The sequence below is a fragment of the Anser brachyrhynchus genome (assembly GCF_964034855.1).
Source record: "Anser brachyrhynchus genome assembly, chromosome: 26".
Lineage (NCBI taxonomy): Eukaryota > Metazoa > Chordata > Aves > Anseriformes > Anatidae > Anser > Anser brachyrhynchus.
In genome coordinates this window covers 2,106,443-2,124,107 of record NC_137719.1, presented here as the reverse complement: position 1 = coordinate 2,124,107, position 17,665 = coordinate 2,106,443, and positions in this window count along the sequence as shown.

The window sequence follows — 17,665 nt, the reverse complement described above, 5'->3', positions numbered from 1 at the left end:
GACCTGTGGGGGGGCTTTGGGAGGGCTGTGGGTGGGGTTGTGGGGAGCTGTGGGGGGGCTGCGGGGGGCTGCGGGGGGCTGCGGGGGGCTTTGCGGAGCTCTGGGGGGGCTCTGGGGGGTGATGGGGGAGCTGTGGGGGAGCTGTGGGGGGGCTGTGCGGCCCGCGGGGACCGGGGGCGCTCGGTGCCGGGGCTCCTTTAGGGAGCTCCGGGTGGCGCTGGGCGCCGGGGGACCGGGGGGGGGGCAGTCCGGGCCCGACCGCGGGGATCGTGGGGGGAGGAACGGGGACGGAGGGGATGGAGGGAGCGCTGGGCACCGCCCTGACGTCACGCGGGCGTGACGTCACCCGGGCGTGACGTCACCCGGGGGCCGCCGCCGCACCGCGCCCCCTGGCGGAAGGCACCGCGGCGGTCCGCCGGCCGCTGACGTCATCGGCGCTGTAGTGGCGTCACCCAGTGCATTTCTTATTAGCGCAAATTTTTTCCACTTTATTGCCATTTCTCGTATCCATTGCCTTGTTACAGAGATTCATCATAGCGCTCTTGGTACCGGTGATCTGTGTTGCTCTGGAATAAAGTGCAATCGTTAGCACGCCAAGTGTCCATGCCCTTGCATCTACCAGAATCGTGCAAATCCCTGTTGGGATCTCTGTCTAGCTGTGGGCTGGCTAAGCTGTCTTTTGGATGGTGAAAATGGGAAATCGTGGGGATGGGAAATGATGAGTGGGATGAGAAATGATTGCTGGGATGGGAAGACTTCCTTGGGCTGGAAAGCCATGGGGCTAGGAAATGAAAGAGATGGGAAATCTTCCTTGGGATGGGAAAGCTTCCTTGGGAAGGAAAAGCATTGGGATGAGATACCTTCCTTGGGGAGGAAGGCATCCTTAAGGAAAGGCATTGGGATGGGAAATCTTCCTTGGGGAGGAAATCATTGGAAAGGAAAAGCATTGGGGTAGGGAAATCTCTCTTGGGATGGGAAATTATTGGGATGGGAAATCTTGAATGGGGTGGGTACGATTCGTTGCGGTAGGAAATAGTTGGAAAAGAAATGCAAGGGATGGGAAGTCTTTGGGATGAGATCTCATGGGATTAAGAAACGCTTCGTGCTGATGGGAAATAGTTTGCATGGGAATCTGTTGGGCTGTGAAACTGTCGGGATGGGAAATCGCCGGCAGGATGAAAAGTCTTGGGATGGAAAAGTCTTGGGATGGAAAATCCTTGGGAGGGGAAAGTGTTGGAGTGCGAAACCCCCCTGGGCCTGGCAAATGAGGACTGGGACGGGAAAGGCTCATGGGGATGGAAACTGATGGCGCTGGGAAGCCTGCTTGGGTAGAGAAACTGCAGTCCTCACCAAGATGGCGGTGAGGGGCTGGTCAGCCGTTGGGGCGGAGCCCCCGTTGCCCGGGTTCCCCAACGAACCGCCCCACTCTCCAGCGACCATGGCAGGTACAGCAGCGGGCTCCCGCTCCTCCCGGGGCTGCGGCCCTGCCGGCGAGCCCAGCGCCCGAGAGCTCAGCCCAGCGCCCTTTTTCCTCACAGAGAGATTCCCCAGACGGCTGCCGCCGGTGCCGCAGACGCCCAACTCCCCCTTCGTTGTCCCAGCTGAGCCGCCAACGGTGGCTGCCTGGCTGCTGCCCTCCTTCCCCGGAGCGATGGCGGTGCCCTTGCAGCCCCCCCAGGTACCCACCCTCTCCTACGCGCTGCCCCAGGCCACCGTCTGGCACGTGGTGCCGGAGGTCCAGGGGCAGGTGCTGCAGCTCCCACCCGTGGCGCAGCTGCCACCTGGGGGGCACCTCCCACCCGAGGGGCACCACCTGCAGCTGGTGCAGCTCCCCCCCGTGGGGCATATCCTGCAGCCGGTGCAGCTCTCCCCCGTGGGGCATAACCTGCAGGTGGTGCACCTCCCACCCGAGGAGCATATCCTGCAGCCGGTGCAGCTCTCCCCCGTGGGGCATAACCTGCAGGTGGTGCACCTCCCACCCGAGGAGCATAACCTGCAGCCGGTGCAGCTCCCCCCCGTGGGGCATAACCTGCAGCCGGTGCACCTCCCACCCGAGGAGCATAACCTGCAGCCGGTGCAGCTCCCCCCCATGGGGCATAACCTGCAGGTGGTGCAGCTCCCACCCGAGGAGCATATCCTGCAGCCGGTGCACCTCCCACCCGAGGGGCACCACCTGCAGCCGGTGCAGCTCCCCCCCATGGGGCATAACCTGCAGCCGGTGCAGCTCCCCCCCGTGGGGCAGCTCCCCCACACCGCTCTTCCCTGTGCCCCTGTCTGCCAGTGCGGACAGCCCATGGTGACGGGGACACTGGTGCCCCACCATGCGCTGGGGCTGGGGCCCAGGGCCGTGCTCCACGGGGAGCCCCTGCACCCCGCAGGCACCTGCCTGTTGCAGGCCCCCGCCCACCGCAGGCCCCCGCCACCCCTCGTCCCGGGGCCTCGGCTCCGGGGGCAGGCGCTCCCCACGCCCCGCACCGTGACCAGCAGCCAGGGGCAGCTGCCGGAGCCCTGCGACCACGCCGTGGGGCTCAGCGAGGACCAGGGGCCCCCGCTGCCTGACCCCACTCCCCCCGAGCCTTTCCTGGCTCCATCGACCCGCAGCACCCAGACGGCGACGCCCGACGGTGAGTTTGGCGCTGGCACAGCCGCCCGGTTGTCGCCCCACACCCATGAGCCATGGGAAAGCTGACATCGCCCGTCTTGGGGGATTTTCTTGCTTCGTCCTCAGCGGCGACAGCCCCGCAGGTGCCTGAGGAGCCCCCGCAGCTGCCCGAGCTGGGCCCTGATGCCTTCGCCGAGGCCTTTCCAGAGCTGGCAGGGGACAGCCAGCTGCTGCAGCACCTGCAGGACCAGCTCCTGGCCGACCTGGACATCCCTGGCACGGAGGAGCTGTTCAGCTGGCTCGAGGCCGTGGAGCCCCAGGACGCCTTCCCCGATTCGCCCAGCAGTCCTGCCCTCAGCCGCCTCCTCTCCCAGCTGCCCGACCTCTCCGAGGACATCGAGGAGCCGAGCACGCAGGGACTGGAAGCCACAGGAGCCCTCGGTGAGGTACCCTCAACCCCTGGGGTGTACCCCGAGAAGGTTGGGGGTGGGCTGTTGGTGCAGTCCCCTATTGTGCTGGCATTGAGCCCCCCGCTCAGCCCTGCAGCCAGTCCCCTGCCCGGTGCCCTTAGTAGACCCCTACCCAGTCCACCCCTGAGTCCCCCCAGGAGGTCCCCTGACACCCAGGTCCTCAGTTCCCCTAGTAGACCCCTGCCCAAACCCCCCCTGAGTCCCCCCAAGAGGTCCCCTGACACCCAAGTCCTCAGTGAGCAGAGGACACCCCTGCCCAAATGCCCCCTGGGTCCCCTCAAGAGCCCCCTGGCTGCCCCTGCATCCACCGGCACCAAGCGGGGGGCCAAGCGCCCCGCGCCCACCAGCACCCCCGGGACAGCGGAGAGCTCCCAGCCCAAGAGGCCAGCAACAGAGAAACCCCCCGGCAAGGAGAGGAAGATGCTGCTGGGCCAGGGTGTCCAAGGCCCCGAGACGCCTTGCCAGGGACGCCGTGCCAGGGACGCCAGGATGTCCAAGGCCCCAGGACGCCGTGGCAGCAGCAGGAAAGACGGCAGTGGCAGGCAGCAGCCAGTGACCAACAACAGCCGGGCGCCCAGCAAGAGAGCCCGAAGCCCGGGGGCTGCTGGGGGGCAAGGAGCAGCGTCGCCGCCTCCCCGCAGAGCGCGGCTGCTGCCGGAGACTCCGAGCGCGGAGCCCGGTGCCGTGCGGCCCCAGGACAGCCTCTGTCCCCAAGGCGTCAGGGCCAAGACGCTGCAGGGCCAGCGCCGGGGCACAAAGACCCCCAGCGAGACTTTGCAGCCGCTGGGGGCCAGGGCGAAGGCGCTGGGGCCAGGGCGCCAGCTGCCCTGCGTGCAGCCGCAGCCCACCTCCAGCAGCCCCAGCACGATGCCCAGCGCCACGCAGACAGTGCCAGCTGTGCCCGCTGCCCCCCAATCCCCAGCTGGCGGCAAAGAGAAGGTGGTGCCAGCACCACCAGGCAGCACGGCGTGAACAGGGGACGCTGCCCTAGAGCAGGCGCCCAGAGCGCTGTGCCTGCCAGCCGCGGGGGGCCAAGCGCAGCGGGGGGCTCTGCCCACACAGCCGCGCATGCTGCAGCCCCTGGCACGGCCCTGCGTGGACTACGTGCCCTGCGTGGGGCCCTGGGCAGGCGGTGACGCGGCGCCCACGCCGCTGGAGGAGCAGGAGGAGCCGGTGCCCATCACGCTGCAGCAGCGTCCCGAGCGGGAGCGCCTGAAGCAGCTGGCCCAGGAGGAGCGGCAGCGGGCGGCCCACCAGATGAAGATCGGCCCTGTGCAATTCTTCGCGCAGCGGCAGAAAGACGGGGCCATAGCCAAGTATGCCGGCTACCCGTGACCCTGCGCTCCTCGACGGCCCCTGCAGCACCCAGTGGCGCTGAGCTCAGCACGCAGGCACAGAGACCTCTGCAGGCACCTGCTCCAGCTTGAGCCGCACTCTTCAGCCCTTTCCCCTCTCGCTTGCCCTTACCCTTCTTTAGTGCTGTAGCTAGTCAGTGTTTCTCACTGTCAGGGATGGGCAACGGGGGGGGATGGGAGATGGGGGGGTCACGAATGAGTGTTGGGAGTGTTGCGATGGAAGCTGTTGGGATGGGCAATACCTGGCATGGGCAAGTTTGGGCATGGGAACTGCTTGTTGGGACACAAAATGGCAGGGATTGAAAGCTTATTTCTTCCTTTCTGGTCCTTTCTCTGCTTTATAGCCTTTTTTCTTAAATTCCTCTAGTGTAGGTGTTCACTCAGCAACGCCTCTGCCTGCAGTTGTTCTGGCAGTGGGATGCCGAGGGGATTTAATGCAGCCCGCTCCCGCTGCCCATGCTCAGTCCGTGAATGGATGTGGGCATGGCCAGCACGGACGGGAGAAAATGGGTGGATGGATGGATGGATGGATGGATGGATGGATGGATGGATGGATGGATGGATGGATGGGAGTTGGGAACTGAGCCTTGGGATCAGCAATGGGAGGTTGCTGGGATAGGAAATGATCAGTGGGATGGGAAGTCATGACGGTGATGGGGATTCATTAGTGTGAAATGATGGGAAATTGCTAGGTGATTTTGTGATATTGTGATCATGGTGGATTTTTTGTGATATTTTGTGATGTTGTGATCATGGTGGTGATAGGAGAGCATTAGGCTGGGAAAAAATTGTTTACATTAATAAATTTTATTGATTGTCTTTTTAATGTATTGTATGATTTGTATTATTATTTTCTATTCCTTTATTATTAAACTCTTTATCAATGCCTATGAGCTTTTATTTTCCTTCCGATTCTCTGCACGTTCACTCAGGATGGGGGGACGTGAGCGAACAGATGTGTGGTGCTGAGCGGCCTGCCGGGTTACACCACAACAGACTTTTTGGCAGCCAAGCTGGGGCACAAAGGGTTGAGCTAACGTCACATCTGACCGGAATGTTTTAAAAGAGTGTTTCTTATAAGCTTTCTCTGAGATTGATAGTTGCTGGTCACAATGTTGATTTTTTCCTTTCTGGTGTTGTTTTTCTGTGCTTTTTAGGTGCTTTTTCTTAATCCCTTTCTTGTTGTTTATGATCCCTGGGGGCTGGCCTATGTTTGCTGATGGTTTTGCCCACTTGCAGGTAGCACGTGCTCCTCTTGCACCGACGGTGAACTTAACCCAGTATTTGTCCCCGAATGACAACCTCTGTGGTTAGACAAGGAGTTAAAAATTCCAGCCAGCGATCAGCCCTGAGGCAGGATGGCTACAGGTGGCAAGGGCTGGGGGGGGATGTGGGCCGGTTTTTATCACGATTGCCACCTCCGATGGCTTTGGAATTCAGCCCTGAACAAATGTGGTATCCTACGGCGCTGCTAAAAGGTTTTAGAAAGGTGTGCCCCGATGCTGGCAGTGCCAGAGATTTACAGCTCGCCAAGTTGTCCGAGAAAAGTTTGGATTTGTTACCCGATGCGCAAGAAGCCAATCCAGACACCAGGTCGAGACACAGTTTTCTTTCAGAACTGCGCGAGTCTGGGTACCAGGTGGTTTCCCACAAAGCCAGCACATGGAAAGATTTTCCACGCCACGCTTGATACAATCTTTTATCACTACATTTCCATGCTAGTACAATCCCCTAACTTCTCACAGGTTCCAGAATTAGCCTACGGCTGACATGACAAAATGATTCTGCGCATCCTCAGAGGGGAAGGGTCTCCTGTTGGGCTGGGGTCTCTCACTCTAGGGCTGTGATTTTTTGCATTAGAATGAGGGTACTTCGTATTAGAATAGCTTTCCATTGTTTTCCAGTGGTTTCCAACAAATGGATTAGTATCAAACTCCAGTGCACGTGTGTAGGATTTTTCCTTACAAAAGGGTCTTCTCGAGTAAATAGATTCCTAGTTATTCATCCTTTAGATAGCTCCAACTCCAGGGTCATCTTTGCCCTTGCCTGAAAATACCCATTTGGTATCTGTTCTCATGAAACAAAGTTAACGAAAAACGAACAAACAAACAAAAACAAAACCCAGTTCCTAGCACCAGCGGCTTGTTTGCTGGGTCTGCTCTATGTGTTTTGAAGACTATTCAGTCCAATTCAGCACCTTCAAGAGAAATTGTGTGGGTCTATGAAAATGTGTCTTGATCTGATGCAAGCCTGTGACGCACCCTGAAGGCCCTCCAAGCCCTGGGATGGGCTCTGAGGCCCTTCCGAGCCCTGGGATGTTACCCGCAGCCACTCCAACCCTCTGACGGACCCTACAGCTGGCTCCGGGGACTGCCCTGTGGCATTCCCAGGCACCGATACACACAAGATGAAAGAATGGATGCACAAGTCATCTCGTTTAGTAAGGGAAGAGAGTCCTACTGAGAAGGGGAAGGAGCAATAGGAAGGCGAAGCAGACTACCCCAGTGGAGGGCCGTCCTAGGGAACAGCAGGCTGAAGACCACCATCTAAAAGCAGCAGTAACCAGGTGATCCCGATCTCTGGGTGAGCTGTGAGACATGCGGAAAGATTTCAGCTGTCCTCCAGGCGAGCACATTGTCACCTTGCTGCTGCCATGCTGGGATAACGGCTCCGGTGTCCGGGCTGTGTCTGTGCTGTGCCTGTGCTCTGTGCTGGGCCTGTGCTCTCTGTGCTCTGTCCGGGCTGTGTCCGGGCTGTGTCCGGGCTGTGTCTGGGCTGTGTCTGGGCTGTGTCTGGGCTGTGTCTGGGCTCTGTCTGTGCTGTCTGGGCTCTGTCCAGGCTGTGTCTGTGCTCTCTGTGCTGTGTCTGTGCTGTGTCTGGTCTCCGTCTGGGCTGTGTCTGTGCTCTCTGTGCTCTGTCTGTGATCTCTGGGCTCTGTCTGGGCTGTGTCTGGTCTCTGTCTGGGCTGTGTCTGTGCTGTGTCTGTGCTCTGTCTGTGCTCTGTCTGTGATCTCTGTGCTCTGTCCGTGCTGTGTCCGTGCTGTGTCTGGGCTGTGTCTGGGCTGTGTCTCAGCTGTGTCTCAGCTGTGTCTGGGCTCTGTCCGTGCTGTGTCTGGGCTCTGTCCGTGCTGTGTCTGGGCTCTATGCTGAGTGTGTGCTCTCTCTGCTCTGTCTGGGCTCCGTCTGTGCTGTGCCTGTGCTGTGTCTGGGCTCTGGCTGGGCTGTGTCTGTGCTGTGTCTGGGCTCTGTCTGTGCTGTGTCTGGGCTCTGTCCGGGCTGTGTCTGTGCTCTCTGTGCTGTGTACGTGCTCTGGCTGGGCTGTGTCTGGGCTGTGCTCTGTGGTCTGTCTGTATTGGCCTCCTTTCTCCCCAGTTCTTCTCAGAGCCTGTCTTCAGATGAACAGTCTCAGTCCTTTGTCAGCCATCCCGAGACAAGCCACCACCCCCGACGGGACCGCTGAAATCAGAGGGTGCACCTTCCTGTCTGTGGTAGCAAGAACTCTCTGGTAGGCAACAAGATCCGGGACGAGCCCCTAAACCCTGAGAAAAATCTCAGTAATTTTCTTCAGACAGGATCTTCTGTGGAGCTTTTTTATTCGCGATTGCAATGGCGGGCGTCCTGCAAGCAGGAGCGCGCAGTAAAAGTTTATCATAACCGTGTATTCCCTATTACCCGACACCTGATTTCTCCCCTGTTTCTTCATTGGCTGAGTACTACAGGTTCACAGCCTACTCGACGCACTACTATACCATATACGTACAATTTTATTTGACCAACCGTTAATTTCTCCTTATCCTTTTATTTTTTCCTTCTTCTCTTGTGACTAGAGGGCCCGTGATCTTTGCTTTTACTGATCTCGCACTGCTCATCCTGTTTTTCTTAGCTATCCTCGTTATTTTGGGACAGTGGGACCTTCCCCTTATCTGCTTAACGGATTCCCCACTGCTATGCCACACAATGCCACTTTTGCATATGCAAGGTTAGTGGATTTTTCCACTGCAAAAACACCTTCTATTGCAAAAACACAACTTTGTTTCTCACGAGCAGCACCGCCTCCCGCACCTGCTGGTGGCTCAGAGACGGACTCCCGGCTTCTCCCCGTGAAACGATTTTGGGGTTATTTATAGTGATATCGGGTCTGCTCCCCCTGCCCTGTTGGAGGAGGGGGTCACACGCACGTGGTTTCCTGGAGCCGTTGTTTTTTGTTGCGTTCGGTATGGTTTGTTCCTGCCAGTTGTGTTTTTCCCATTGTGTTTTTATTTTAAATAATGCAGTGTTGTCCATTGCAATTAAAAACTGTATATATTTTTTCTTCTCTCTAACTGTGACACCACCACTCAGGAATAAAAGAGGAGGCAGCTGGGGCCACCCAAAGTCACCACATGCAGCAAGAGCATTAACAACCCGTCTGCATTTGGGGCAGAAAAGTGTCCATTTACTTTCTCTTCACATATTTATGGTTTACCCTTGCTTGGGCAGGGTTTCTCACCTCAGAGCTACACTTTCAAGCATCTTGTGAGGGTTCTGTCACGTCCTGCTCAACAGAAATTACCACGAGGAACCCTACTGTGACAACTAAGGGAAAGAGATGTATGGATATTGCTGAGCTCTTCTAGATTGTACCAGGTAGGAAAGATACCTATGGAGCAGATGTTAAGACCATAGCACTAATTAATTAGATTAGAAGTGGAGGAAAGGCATTTAACGGTAGTAAAAATCAGTTACCATAATGTTCAAAGGAAGATTCAGTCTGCTTAAGGAGAAAAAACAACACGCCTAAAGTCGAAGCCACATGCTAGAAAGAGAGGAGGATGCGCAGCACGGGAAGCTTCCCACAGAAAGGAGCTGCATTTGGGGTAAAAATCTGTCCCTTTTTATGTCATTGAGACATACGAGGGCGTAGGACACCAGCACTTCAGGTAACCAGGAGATGCTGTGCGTTTCGATCCGTCCCCCTGAGACAGCCACTAGGTGACGATGTTTCCAATTTTCTTTCAAGAAACCTTGCTTTCTCAGGCCCAGGTGTCCAGCTGCACATCGAGGACGTCCCTGGCTCCCAGGCGCAGTTCCCAGGCCGAAGGCCGAGCTCCCATCCGAACCCCCGGCCCGGCAGACATTGCTCCTGGCGTTGCGCAGCAGCCATTTCATGTCAGCCTTTGCTCATGGCAGTCAGCTTAGCGCCGTCAGTGCTGCCATCGGGGTGCCCGAGAGCCGTGTGAGGTCAGCAGAGAGTCACTGTCAGCCTTTGACCTCACAAAGGTGGGTGGCCATAAGTGCCCTGAGCGTCCAGCTCGCATGGAGTACTGCTGGTGGCACTCAAGGCATGGAGGTCTGCATGGTGCAATGGGAGACGCCGATGTCCTGCTGGTGGAACAAGAGACGCTGACGTCCTGCTGGTGGAAGAGGAGACTTCAGGGTTAGAGGTCCTGCTGGTTAGAGGTGCTTAGGAGTGGGCAGCCTCCATCCCGGTGGCCGAGCATCTCCACGGCAGGGAGGCCGCGGGCAGCACAAGCCAGCCGCCCCGCGGGCTGACAGCAGAGGCCCCCGGGGATGAGATGTGCCCCACCTGCCTGGGCCTGCTGGCCGAGGCAGCACCTGAGTCCTACGGGCACAGCTACTGCTGCGGAGAGCTTGAACCTCTTGTAAGTTTAGTCTTGACAAAGAAAACCCATCCTAAGTGCATTTGCCTTGCAGGCATTGGTAAGTTGGCCCTCCTGATGGATTTTCACTGACACAGTAGTGCCTCTAATAATGCTACTGTTAATTAGTGCTCTACCCTTCCGATCTTTTACTAAGGTAGCTAGAGAGAAGTGCAGACACCTGTTTATTTCCTGGTAATACCTGCAAGAACCATCTATCTGCATCTTCGCCAGATTCATCATAGCGCTCTTGGTACCGGTGATGTGTGTTGCTCTGGAATAAAGTGCAATCGTTAGCACGCCAAGTGTCCATGCCCTTGCATCTACCAGAATCGTACAAATCCCTGTTGTGATCTCTGTCTAGCTGTGGGCTGGCTAAGCTGTCTTTTGGATGGTGAAAATGGGAAATCGTGGGGATGGGAAATGATGAGTGGGATGAGAAATGATTGCTGGGATGGGAAGACTTCCTTGGGCTGGAAAGCCATGGGGCTAGGAAATGAAAGAGATGGGAAATCTTCCTTGGGATGGGAAAGCTTCCTTGGGAAGGAAAAGCATTGGGATGAGATACCTTCCTTGGGGAGGAAGGCATCCTTAAGGAAAGGCATTGGGATGGGAAATCTTCCTTGGGGAGGAAATCATTGGAAAGGAAAAGCATTGGGGTAGGGAAATCTCTCTTGGGATGGGAAATTATTGGGATGGGAAATCTTGAATGGGGTGGGTACGATTCGTTGCGGTAGGAAATAGTTGGAAAAGAAATGCAAGGGATGGGAAGTCTTTGGGATGAGATCTCATGGGATTAAGAAACGCTTCGTGCTGATGGGAAATAGTTTGCATGGGAATCTGTTGGGCTGTGAAACTGTCGGGATGGGAAATCGCCGGCAGGATGAAAAGTCTTGGGATGGAAAAGTCTTGGGATGGAAAATCCTTGGGAGGGGAAAGTGTTGGAGTGCGAAACCCCCCTGGGCCTGGCAAATGAGGACTGGGACGGGAAAGGCTCATGGGGATGGAAACTGATGGCGCTGGGAAGCCTGCTTGGGTAGAGAAACTGCAGTCCTCACCAAGATGGCGGTGAGGGGCTGGTCAGCCGTTGGGGTGGAGCCCCCGTTGCCCGGGTTCCCCAACGAACCGCCCCACTCTCCAGCGACCATGGCAGGTACAGCAGCGGGCTCCCGCTCCTCCCGGGGCTGCGGCCCTGCCGGCGAGCCCAGCGCCCGAGAGCTCAGCCCAGCGCCCTTTTTCCTCACAGAGAGATTCCCCAGACGGCTGCCGCCGGTGCCGCAGACGCCCAACTCCCCCTTCGTTGTCCCAGCTGAGCCGCCAACGGTGGCTGCCTGGCTGCTGCCCTCCTTCCCCGGAGCGATGGCGGTGCCCTTGCAGCCCCCCCAGGTACCCACCCTCTCCTACGCGCTGCCCCAGGCCACCGTCTGGCACGTGGTGCCGGAGGTCCAGGGGCAGGTGCTGCAGCTCCCACCCGTGGCGCAGCTGCCACCTGGGGGGCACCTCCCACCCGAGGGGCACCACCTGCCTCTGGTGCAGCTCCCCCCTGTGGGGCATATCCTGCAGCCGGTGCAGCTCTCCCCCGTGGGGCATAACCTGCAGGTGGTGCACCTCCCACCCGAGGAGCATATCCTGCAGCCGGTGCAGCTCTCCCCCGTGGGGCATATCCTGCAGCCGGTGCAGCTCCCACCCGAGGGGCACCACCTGCAGCTGGTGCAGCTCCCCCCTGTGGGGCATATCCTGCAGCCGGTGCAGCTCCCCCCCGTGGGGCATAACCTGCAGCCGGTGCAGCTCCCCCCCGTGGGGCATAACCTGCAGGTGGTGCAGCTCCCCCCCGTGGGGCAGCTCCCCCACACCGCTCTTCCCTGTGCCCCTGTCTGCCAGTGCGGACAGCCCATGGTGACGGGGACACTGGTGCCCCACCATGCGCTGGGGCTGGGGCCCAGGGCCATGCTCCACGGGGAGCCCCTGCACCCCGCAGGCACCTGCCTGTTGCAGGCCCCCGCCCACCGCAGGCCCCCGCCACCCCTCGTCCCGGGGCCTCGGCTCCGGGGGCAGGCGCTCCCCACGCCCCGCACCGTGACCAGCAGCCAGGGGCAGCTGCCGGAGCCCTGCGACCACGCCGTGGGGCTCAGCGAGGACCAGGGGCCCCCGCTGCCTGACCCCACTCCCCCCGAGCCTTTCCTGGCTCCATCGACCCGCAGCACCCAGACGGCGACGCCCGACGGTGAGTTTGGCGCTGGCACAGCCGCCCCGTTGTCGCCCCACACCCATGAGCCATGGGAAAGCTGACATCGCCCGTCTTGGGGGATTTTCTTGCTTCGTCCTCAGCGGCGACAGCCCCGCAGGTGCCTGAGGAGCCCCCGCAGCTGCCCGAGCTGGGCCCTGATGCCTTCGCCGAGGCCTTTCCAGAGCTGGCAGGGGACAGCCAGCTGCTGCAGCACCTGCAGGACCAGCTCCTGGCCGACCTGGACATCCCCGGCACGGAGGAGCTGTTCAGCTGGCTCGAGGCCGTGGAGCCCCAGGACGCCTTCCCCGATTCGCCCAGCAGTCCTGCCCTCAGCCGCCTCCTCTCCCAGCTGCCCGACCTCTCCGAGGACATCGAGGAGCCGAGCACGCAGGGACTGGAAGCCACAGGAGCCCTCGGTGAGGTACCCTCAACCCCTGGGGTGTACCCCGAGAAGGTTGGGGGTGGGCTGTTGGTGCAGTCCCCTATTGTGCTGGCATTGAGCCCCCCGCTCAGCCCTGCAGCCAGTCCCCTGCCCGGTGCCCTTAGTAGACCCCTACCCAGTCCACCCCTGAGTCCCCCCAGGAGGTCCCCTGACACCCAGGTCCTCAGTTCCCCTAGTAGACCCCTGCCCAAACCCCCTCTGAGTCCCCCCAAGAGGTCCCCTGACACCCAAGTCCTCAGTGAGCAGAGGACACCCCTGCCCACATGCCCCCTGGGTCCCCTCAAGAGCCCCCTGGCTGCCCCTGTGTCCACCGGCACCAAGCGGGGGGCCAAGCGCCGCGCGCCCACCAGCACCCCCAGGACAGCGGAGAGCTCCCAGCCCAAGAGGCCAGCAACGGAGAAACCCCCCGGCAAGGAGAGGAAGATGCTGCTGGGCCAGGGTGTCCAAGGCCCCGAGACGCCTTGCCAGGGACGCCGTGCCAGGGACGCCAGGATGTCCAAGGCCCCAGGACACCGTGGCAGCAGCAGGAAAGACGGCAGTGGCAGGCAGCAGCCAGCGACCAACAACAGCCGGGCGCCCAGCAAGAGAGCCCGAAGCCCGGGGGCTGCTGGGGGGCAAGGAGCAGCGTCGCCGCCTCCCCGCAGAGCGCGGCTGCTGCCGGAGACTCCGAGCGCGGAGCCCGGTGCCGTGCGGCCCCAGGACAGCCTCTGTCCCCAAGGCGTCAGGGCCAAGACGCTGCAGCGCCAGCGCCGGGACACAAAGACCCCCAGCGAGACTTTGCAGCCGCTGGGGGCCAGGGCGAAGGCGCTGGGGCCAGGGCGCCAGCTGCCCTGTGTGCAGCTGCAGCCCACCTCCAGCAGCCCCAGCACGATGCCCAGCGCCGCGCAGACAGTGCCAGCTGTGCCCGCTGCCCCCCAATCCCCAGCTGGCGGCAAAGAGAAGGTGGTGCCAGCACCACCAGGCAGCACGGCGTGAACAGGGGACGCTGCCCTAGAGCAGGCGCCCAGAGCGCTGTGCCTGCCAGCCGCGGGGGGCCAAGCGCAGCGGGGGGCTCTGCCCACACAGCCGCGCATGCTGCAGCCCCTGGCACGGCCCCGCGTGGACTACGTGCCCTGCGTGGGGCCCTGGGCAGGCGGTGACGCGGCGCCCACGCCGCTGGAGGAGCAGGAGGAGCCGGTGCCCATCACGCTGCAGCAGCGTCCCGAGCGGGAGCGCCTGAAGCAGCTGGCCCAGGAGGAGCGGCAGCGGGCGGCCCACCAGATGAAGATCGGCCCTGTGCAATTCTTCGCGCAGCGGCAGAAAGACGGGGCCATAGCCAAGTATGCCGGCTACCCGTGACCCTGCGCTCCTCGACGGCCCCTGCAGCACCCAGTGGCGCTGAGCTCAGCATGCAGGCACAGAGACCTCTGCAGGCACCTGCTCCAGCTTGAGCCGCACTCTTCAGCCCTTTCCCCTCTCGCTTGCCCTTACCCTTCTTTAGTGCTGTAGCTAGTCAGTGTTTCTCACTGTCAGGGATGGGCAACGGGGGGGGATGGGAGATGGGGGGGTCACGAATGAGTGTTGGGAGTGTTGCGATGGAAGCTGTTGGGATGGGCAATACCTGGCATGGGCAAGTTTGGGCATGGGAACTGCTTGTTGGGACACAAAATGGCAGGGATTGAAAGCTTATTTCTTCCTTTCTGGTCCTTTCTCTGCTTTATAGCCTTTTTTCTTAAATTCCTCTAGTGTAGGTGTTCACTCAGCAACGCCTCTGCCTGCAGTTGTTCTGGCAGTGGGATGCCGAGGGGATTTAATGCAGCCCGCTCCCGCTGCCCATGCTCAGTCCGTGAATGGATGTGGGCATGGCCAGCACGGACGGGAGAAAATGGGTGGATGGATGGATGGATGGATGGATGGATGGATGGATGGATGGATGGATGGATGGATGGATGGGAGTTGGGAACTGAGCCTTGGGATCAGCAATGGGAGGTTGCTGGGATAGGAAATGATCAGTGGGATGGGAAGTCATGACGGTGATGGGGATTCATTAGTGTGAAATGATGGGAAATTGCTAGGTGATTTTGTGATATTGTGATCATGGTGGATTTTTTGTGATATTTTGTGATGTTGTGATCATGGTGGTGATAGGAGAGCATTAGGCTGGGAAAAAATTGTTTACATTAATAAATTTTATTGATTGTCTTTTTAATGTATTGTATGATTTGTATTATTATTTTCTATTCCTTTATTATTAAACTCTTTATCAATGCCTATGAGCTTTTATTTTCCTTCCGATTCTCTGCACGTTCACTCAGGATGGGGGGACGTGAGCGAACAGATGTGTGGTGCTGAGCGGCCTGCCGGGTTACACCACAACAGACTTTTTGGCAGCCAAGCTGGGGCACAAAGGGTTGAGCTAACGTCACATCCGACCGGAATGTTTTAAAAGAGTGTTTCTTATAAGCTTTCTCTGAGATTGATAGTTGCTGGTCACAATGTTGATTTTTTCCTTTCTAGTGTTGTTTTTCTGTGCTTTTTAGGTGCTTTTTCTTAATCCCTTTCTTGTTGTTTATGATCCCTGGGGGCTGGCCTATGTTTGCTGATGGTTTTGCCCACTTGCAGGTAGCACGTGCTCCTCTTGCACCGACGGTGAACTTAACCCAGTATTTGTCCCCGAATGACAACCTCTGTGGTTAGACAAGGAGTTAAAAATTCCAGCCAGCGATCAGCCCTGAGGCAGGATGGCTACAGGTGGCAAGGGCTGGGGGGGGATGTGGGCCGGTTTTTATCACGATTGCCACCTCCGATGGCTTTGGAATTCAGCCCTGAACAAATGTGGTATCCTACGGCGCTGCTAAAAGGTTTTAGAAAGGTGTGCCCCGATGCTGGCAGTGCCAGAGATTTACAGCTCGCCAAGTTGTCCGAGAAAAGTTTGGATTTGTTACCCGATGCGCAAGAAGCCAATCCAGACACCAGGTCGAGACACAGTTTTCTTTCAGAACTGCGCGAGTCTGGGTACCAGGTGGTTTCCCACAAAGGCAGCACATGGAAAGATTTTCCACGCCACGCTTGATACAATCTTTTATCACTGCATTTCCATGCTAGTACAATCCCCTAACTTCTCACAGGTTCCAGAATTAGCCTACGGCTGACATGACAAAATGATTCTGCGCATCCTCAGAGGGGAAGGGTCTCCTGTTGGGCTGGGGTCTCTCACTCTAGGGCTGTGATTTTTTGCATTAGAATGAGGGTACTTCGTATTAGAATAGCTTTCCATTGTTTTCCAGTGGTTTCCAACAAATGGATTAGTATCAAACTCCAGTGCACGTGTGTAGGATTTTTCCTTACAAAAGGGTCTTCTCGAGTAAATAGATTCCTAGTTATTCATCCTTTAGATAGCTTCAACTCCAGGGTCATCTTTGCCCTTGCCTGAAAATACCCATTTGGTATCTGTTCTCATGAAACAAAGTTAACGAAAAACAAACAAACAAACAAAAACAAAACCCAGTTCCTAGCACCAGCGGCTTGTTTGCTGGGTCTGCTCTATGTGTTTTGAAGACTATTCAGTCCAATTCAGCACCTTCAAGAGAAATTGTGTGGGTCTATGAAAATGCGTCTTGATCTGATGCAAGCCTGTGACGCACCCTGAAGGCCCTCCAAGCCCTGGGATGGGCTCTGAGGCCCTTCCGAGCCCTGGGATGTTACCCGCAGCCACTCCAACCCCTTTGACGGGCCCTGCGGCCTCTCCAGCCCCGCTGACAGGCCCTGCAGCCACTCCAACCCTCTGACGGACCCTACAGCTGGCTCCGGGGACTGCCCTGTGGCATTCCCAGTCACCGATACACACAAGATGAAAGAGTGGATGCACAAGTCATCTCGTTTAGTAAGGGAAGAGAGTCCTACTGAGAAGGGGAAGGAGCAATAGGAAGGCGAAGCAGACTACCCCAGTGGAGGGCCGTCCTAGGGAACAGCAGGCTGAAGACCACCATCTAAAAGCAGCAGTAACCAGGTGATCCCGATCTCTGGGTGAGCTGTGAGACATGCGGAAAGATTTCAGCTGTCCTCCAGGCGAGCACATTGTCACCTTGCTGCTGCCATGCTGGGATAACGGCTCCGGTGTCCGGGCTGTGTCTGTGCTGTGCCTGTGCTCTGTGCTGGGCCTGTGCTCTCTGTGCTCTGTCCGTGCTCTGTCCGGGCTGTGTCTGGGCTGTGTCTCAGCTGTGTCTGGGCTCTGTCCGTGCTGTGTCTGGGCTCTGTGCTGTGTGTGTGCTCTCTCTGCTCTGTCTGTGCTCCGTCTGTGCTGTGCCTGTGCTGTGTCTGGGCTCTGGCTGGGCTCTGTCCGTGCTGTGTCTGGGCTCTGGCTGGGCTGTGTCTGTGCTGTGTCCGTGCTGTGTCCGGGCTGTGTCCGTGCTGTGTCTGTGCTCTCTGTGCTGGGTACGTGCTGTGTCTGTGCTCTCTGTGCTGTGTCCGTGCTGTGTCTGTGCTGTGTCCGGGCTGTGTCTGTGCTCTCTGTGCTGGGTACGTGCTCTGGCTGGGCTGTGTCTGGGCTGTGCTCTGTGGTCTGTCTGTATTGGCCTCCTTTCTCCCCAGTTCTTCTCAGAGCCTGTCTTCAGATGAACAGTCTCAGTCCTTTGTCAGCCATCCCGAGACAAGCCACCACCCCCGACGGGACCGCTGAAATCAGAGGGTGCACCTTCCTGTCTGTGGTAGCAAGAACTCTCTGGTAGGCAACAAGATCCGGGACGAGCCCCTAAACCCTGAGAAAAATCTCAATAATTTTCTTCAGACAGGATCTTCTGTGGAGCTTTTTTATTCGCGATTGCAATGGCGGGCATCCTGCAAGCAGGAGCGCGCAGTAAAAGTTTATCATAACCGTGTATTCCCTATTACCCGACACCTGATTTCTCCCCTGTTTCTTCATTGGCTGAGTACTACGGGTTCACAGCCTACT